Raw genomic sequence first — 6,998 nt, 5'->3', positions numbered from 1 at the left:
TTTGTTGTTTTGGCGTGTTTCTGACTTTTGTTTTGTGACCGCGCGGCATTCGTTTGGCGCGCTTGTGTTGGTTTCTCGGGGGCGTTTCCTTTTTTTTGCGCTTGTGTTGCTCTTGTGTTGGGTTTGGGGGGCGTTTCTTTTTTGTGCTCGCAGGCATGCTCACACGGGAGGAGGAAGCCGCGATAGCCGCAGCGGCACAAATGAACCTGCTCACGAAGGTCACGGAGATGTGCGACTCCGTGATGCAGCGCCTGACCCACACGCCTGGCCAGCAGGAGACCCCACCGCGAGAGCCCCGACCACACGTGACTGTTTCAGTCTACATGGGGTACGACGACGTCAAGTCCGTGGCAGACTTCCTGGGCGAGCTGCAGACGTACCACCTTGCCTCCGGTGCTTCGGAAGCTTTCATCGTGGGCCAGATTGTCCCGCTGGCGTTGCAAGCCAGCGCCAGGTGCGGGTTGGGGTCGCAAGCCCCATTCACCAACCTGGCGGATTGAAAAAAGTCGAAACAGCCAGACTCTGTGTGGATTAGAGGCGGCTTAACGATGTGTCCATACAAAACAGCTACCCTTTCTCCAGCATTTCCTCCGTGATGTACGCGTTCGGTAACGCGACCGTGTTTACAACGCTGGATTGCAGTCGCGGGTTCCTTCAGATCAGGATTCACCCATCAGACGTTCTAAAAACGGCTTTCATCTGCCACAGAGGGTTGTTCGAGTTCACCCGACTGCCGCTGGGCTTGTCTAACTCTCCAGCTAGTTTTCAACGCCTGATGAATGTTGTACTTGGGAACTCGAAGTACGAATTTGCCATGGCATACATGGATGGCGTGGTTGTTTTCTCGAGAACTATTGAGGAGCATGTCGAGCACCTTCGCATTGTACTTGAGCGAATGCGTAATACTGGGCTCACGATTCATCCCGGAAAGGTTCAGTTGGCCGCGCTCAAGATTAACCTCCTTGGATTCGTTGTGGATAACGGCACGCTCCGCCCCAACAAAGATAAGTTGCCCGCGCTAGCGGAATACCCAAGCCCACGCGACGTAAAGAGCCTACAAAGATACCTCGGAATGATTGCGTTCTATTGGGATTTCATTCCACACTTTTCCGAGATATCCTAACCGCTCAATCATCTTCTAAAAAAAGGCGTCACGTGGTGTTGGGCCGAACAACAACATGCGCATTCGCACCCCATTTCAAAAGCTGTGACTGACAACGCTTGTTTACAGCTCCCAGTCTTGAAAAAGCCGTTCGTTCTGCAGACAGATGCAAGCGACTGTGGCCTGGGTGCTGTCTTGCTGCAGGAGTATGGCGGTGTGCTTCGGCCAGTTGATTTCACGAGCCACACGCTAACTCCAGCCGAGCGCAACTACAGCGTCGCAGAACGTGAATGTCTCGCCATTATTCATGCTTTGAAGCGCTTCGATATGTACCTAGATGGCGCAACGTTCCAGATTCAATCTGATCACTAAGCGCTATCATGGCTAAGGGGACTTAAGAATCCGGCTGGACGTCTTGCTCGTTGGGCGCTTACAACAGTACGACTACTCCATTGTGTATCGCCCGGGGTCAACTAACAAAGTTGCTGATGCGCTTTCTCGTGCTCCACTTCTCGAGGAACATTCGCAGGATACCCAAGGCTTGGTGACCGTCACGGCCACGACACGACGATCCCCAGATTCACGGTGGGGTACATTGGTGAGCCGCGAGGAGCTTCGCAAGGCGCAGCTGGATGACGGGCTCTGCCAACGCGTGTCCGCCCGGCATTTGACCGCCCAACTGACAAGGAGTTCGAATCCTACTCGATGAGCGACGACGGCCTCCTGCTGCGCTACATCCCCTAGGCCAACGACGATCCGGATGGCTCGGCATTCCGGACCGTGATACCCCGCAAGCTACGCAAGCTTTTCATCCGATGTATGCATAACTCTGCCTTGGCAGGTCACAGCAGTTGGAGCAAAACTTACGAAAAGTTATCCCAAATTGCTACCTGGCTAGGCATGAGGCAGGGTGCGCTCCGATATGCTCGTAGCTGCTCGGTGTGCCAGAAGGCAAAACCACGTGGTGGTCAGCCCGCCGGTCTACTGCAATCAATCGTGAGTCAGAGGTCTTGGCAGATTTGTGGCTGCGACGTCATGGGCCCCTTCCCACGTAGTACCCGCGGAAATCAGTACTTGTTCGTGGTAGCCGACCACTCCATGAAGTGGATTGAGTTGTTCCCTTTGCGGAAGCTAGATTCGTAAAGTCTGGGAGTGTCTACTTGAAACATTTGCTAGGGTTGGCTTTCCTGCACAGCTTGTAAGCGATAATGCCTCCTATCTAACGAGTAAAGTGTTCGTGGACGCCTGCGCGGTGCTGGGAATCAAGCACAAAAGAACTTCCCCATACCACACGCAAGCAAACATCACGGAAAGGGTAAATCGGAACCTTAAGATGATGTTAGTGGCCTTCACAGAGCGCCACAAAGACTGGGACGCGAAGCTGCCCGAGCTGGCATCCGCAACCCGTACGACCAATAAGCGGCCAACGGGTCTCACTCCTGCCCAATTGAATTTCGGCAAGGAGCTCGCGTTCCCGCTTTTTAACAGTCTTCTTTCTACAGAGTCTGGGGGAAGGCTTCGCCCCTACGTGAATTTCGCGGAGGACCTGCGAAAGCGCTTCTCCGATAACCTTCGAGAGGCACGAGAGAATCTCGACGTCGCCCGAGTGCAGCAGGCAGAACAGTACAACCAGGGGCGACGTGACTTGCAATTCGAGGTGGGAGATTTTGTACTCAGGTGTACTCACCCTCTCAGTGACACCGCTCGAGGCTGCGCAGCCTCCCTCGCCAACAGGTCGGAAGGTCCGTTTCGCGTGCGTGAAAATTGCTCACCACTCACTTACAAACTAGTTCACTGTGAGACTAGTGAGGAAACCGGACCTGTTCATGTCACCGACATTAAACGATTTTTTCAAGGAGAAGACGAAGATTCCTCGCAGGACCGGAACGACACTGACGGCAGTCCCGTTCCGGAGACCCCCTTGTTTCCATCAAAACGGCGGTATAACCTGCGACGTCGGTGACACCAAAGAGAAAGGAACCTTCATTCTTTGTGTCTCGTCGGCTTACCTCTCTCGCATTTTGGGGGTAGTTTTCTACTTCCACGGATCTGCCCCCTTTTAAAGAGAAGGGGGATAAGATTGTGTACCTACCTCCGATCCGTTATTTCGAACTTTCTAGAAGGGGTGCGAAGGTAACGTCAGGCTCAACCCTCAACTGGGCCCCACATTGGGCGCCATCGTGGGCGGTTTACCTTGCTGCATACCCGACCCGGAGGAATAACACGGAGCCAATGGTATCAACGACAAGAAACTAAATTTAATGGGAGATGAACGAGACGATTAACATGGTTACCAGCGGCGCCTGAGTCCAGGTAGCGACTCTCTGTGCGCCGCCTCTGAAGCGCCTTATCAAGGCGGCGCACGCGATGTGCGCGTGGCTGGCATGACGTCGCCGCCATGCGGGAATTTGGCACTTTCGCCTCGCAGTCGGGCAACTGGGCCGTGGAGCCGCCAAAGTGCCCACAGGGTGAACGGAGTATATGCAATCCGTCAATACCAGAAGAGGCTGGCGTGCTTGTTCCCGGGGCGCCCCTCAAAACCATGCCGTCGCCGTCTCAACGAAAACGTTACCAAAAGCTCCAGGGCAGGCTTGCTACAAACAGCGTCTCACCTGAAACTGGGGATATGCTCCAAATCTTACCCGAGTAACCTGTCTCCTACGTCAGCGGGTAATACCATGTGACATGGCGAGTAAACGATCCGCGACTCAATTTCGGAATGGCCGGTATAATCACCTAGATACTTCGCGAATTGGCTCCGTCTGAAGCTACAGAAAAAAAACCAAAACAGGAAACAAACCAGAAGCGATGGCAGAAAATAGCAGACGATACATTTTGATCATAAAGAAAGCACTCGCAGAGACGATAACATTAATCTCGGTCGTCGACGCGGTGTCTTTTTCGGTGGCTCCACCAGCTCCTTTTGCTCCCCTTCCTTTTGGGCTGTATATTGAGATCAGAATTAATTACTCCTTTCAGTTAGACATGAAAAATTTGTTTTTATTAATCATCGCGTTCGCTGCAAATCTAGTCCAGGTACCCTAAACGCATATGGTCCACGCATCGTAATTTGCACCGATTACGTTTTGCAGAAATCGCTTTTACACAGTGTAGCGGTACAGCGCAGAGGGCTTTATCAAGAGTGATATGTAACTTACGTTCGCTTTGGCGCGAATATGATTACAAAATCAGAAAGACTATCTCCGAACCGCTATAGGCAATTTCTTGGGGAGGGAGGGGGGGAGGGATTGTTGACTTATCATATGCATAAAATCTTCGAGACCTTCACTGCATTACAAGCGTTATCCTCTCGTTGCACACACTTTGGGGGAAACAAAAATACTTCCACATCATTTACTGTGTTCGAACAGTTTCAACTTTTAACGTGAAAATAAGGCATTCCCTTCAACGCCGAGGGCTGCAATGCGGGAAAGCTCCTGTCTACGCTCGCGCCCTGATAATAACAACAGGTATATCTTCCCGGGGAAGGTGTACGGTCTGGATGTGGTAAAGTGCGTTGAAGATAGCAACTCGCCATAACCACACATAAATGGTTGCCCCTTATTCTTTGTCATTTCGAACGTCTGCCACCAAAGCCAAAGGAGCAAGCGAGCTTCCGACGGCTGTGGGCGCAGAAAGTAGATGACGAAGATCACGTGACATATTTACTCAATTTAATTCGGCGTTACCCCTCGATCGAGAATGGTAGCCCGAGTAATTACTCTGGAGTAAACAACCCGCTTCTGGATCACGTGTTTTGACGTCATTGAGTAAGCGGGAGTAAGTTTTGAAACGCCACGGTACGAAACCTTTACTCCGGAGTCGCATCGAGTAAACTTTGGATCACGGCCCCGGTCTCAGCTGAGACACTGTTCTAGCAAGTCGGCCACGCTCCTTCACCAAACCTCAACGAATACCACATAAAAGACAAGGCTTCCACCTTACCATCCCAAACGTCATTAGTAGACGCACGCAGCGCAGCCAAGCTTGCGTCAGTATCACCGTCATCGCGTTTCCCAGAGCCTCAGAACAAAAGCGACGCTAGCTATCGGCATTTCCAAGACGGACGCGTCTCTGCAGTATTTTGGGGACTCTAGTCAAACTTCGGTATGTTTGCCGCTTAGGGCGAGTCGGAGATCTACAAACGACAACGTCATGCGCGGGCTCTTATCTGCTAGGTGGTATTGTGCGTAGAAGTCTCCACAACCCAAGTCGCCACCGGTTCGACCTCGTCCTTCAGCACGCCGGCACCTCACCCACTACAGTGTACCTCTTAATCAGTCAAGGGATAAGTGTTCTCAGTGAAGTTTCTTCCCGTGATTTTATTTATAGCCTTATACTGCTATTTCACGTCCTCATTATAAGACGCGTTTTTTTTTCCGTATCCTTCCAAAGCGAATATGGTTTGTCCTTTTCTGCTGTAAACAGTATAAATTCTGTTTCTGTGTTTCAAACAGCCATATCGCCCTTTACTACGGAAATTACGACACGACAGTGACTAACTCTGAAGTCAACCTTTTTAAATCATTCCATCTATGGGCCCACATCACTAGTGATAATACAGCTTCTTCGGTCGTGTACTTTCCGTTTCCACTTAAAACAGGCTATTACTTGTGTCTAGCGTTTTGTCATTTTGAATATGGTAGAAAAAGTTGAACGTTGGCGTTGTGATGATAATGTAATTAGTGTAAAAGTGCAAGCGAGCTGGATAAAAATTACGAAAGTAATCCCTGGAGAAGGGGAACAAGAGGGACAACGGACAAACACCAACATCCAAACACAGCTAAGTGACTGGTGCGCGACCGAAAAAATCCGCCTGGTCCTGATATCGAACCAGGGACTTCTCCATTTCCAGTGGGGTGCTCTACCCACTGAGCTAGCCAGGAGTTAGACGTCTGTAGAGCAAACGGGTTTTATCCGCTGCCACCAGTCTAACACCAACAAGGGAGAACGGTCTGCATTTTAATTTTATAATGATAATGCAATTAATACAAAGGTGCAAGCGAGCTGGAAAAGATTGACGAAAAGAATCACTGAAAAGGGGAAGCAAAGGTTGGCACAATTTTTTATTATTATTTTTTTTATTTGGCAACAATTAAACGGCATTGTATGGATAAAATGAAACCTTTACGAAATCAGCAATTAACATTGGAGCCTACACTGAATACTTGCTGTTCAGTTCGGAAAGTTACGCCATAGAGCGCTTAGAAATATAGCAGCACAGGTTATTGAAGCGGGAAAAAAACGAGCAAGATCAATACCCAGAAAACAAGGATTAGAAGCTTCTTAGTACTTCAATGGTTTACACATTTCTGAAGGTTTTGCTGATCAGAAATAAATTTATGCAAGCACCTTGACATTTTTTTAATGTATTTCGTCTAAATCCCAGGATATTTTGTCTCTAAACGATTTTAAGATACTGGTGTTCCTAAAACCTAGATGTCCAGGAAAAAAAGCGTCGTCTAAGAACAGCTGGTAGTCCTAAGGAAGTAAGATTTGTGGCAAAGATCAGCAGTAAACGTTTTGAGCCTCGGTTTTTATTTCCGAACATATGGTTACCGATTGCGTAATTAACTTAGGGCGTGGCATGTTCTGCGCACCTTATCGCTCTGCAGCCGATGAGATTACAGCATTAGCCGATAAAAACGCCGGAGAAACATTACGAAGCAACAAGTACGAACGTAATAAGCCACGTCCCCTGCGTTTCTTTAGCTGCCGGAGACTATAGGAGATAGTTTAGTCCATTGTCATCATAAACAGCATGTGCATATAAGTTATTTTTGATAAACATGGGAAGCATTGGCGTTTGTTGAACTTTGATTGCGGAAGTTTCCAGAGCTGGAAACGTCAACGATCAAAGTTCAACAACCGAAAATACGTCACTCAAGGAACTTAC

The sequence above is a fragment of the Ixodes scapularis genome, unplaced genomic scaffold, assembly GCF_016920785.2.
Source record: "Ixodes scapularis isolate PalLabHiFi unplaced genomic scaffold, ASM1692078v2 PGA_scaffold4__175_contigs__length_147842914, whole genome shotgun sequence".
Classification (NCBI taxonomy): domain Eukaryota; kingdom Metazoa; phylum Arthropoda; class Arachnida; order Ixodida; family Ixodidae; genus Ixodes; species Ixodes scapularis.
Note: the sequence above shows the minus strand (reverse complement) of the source record.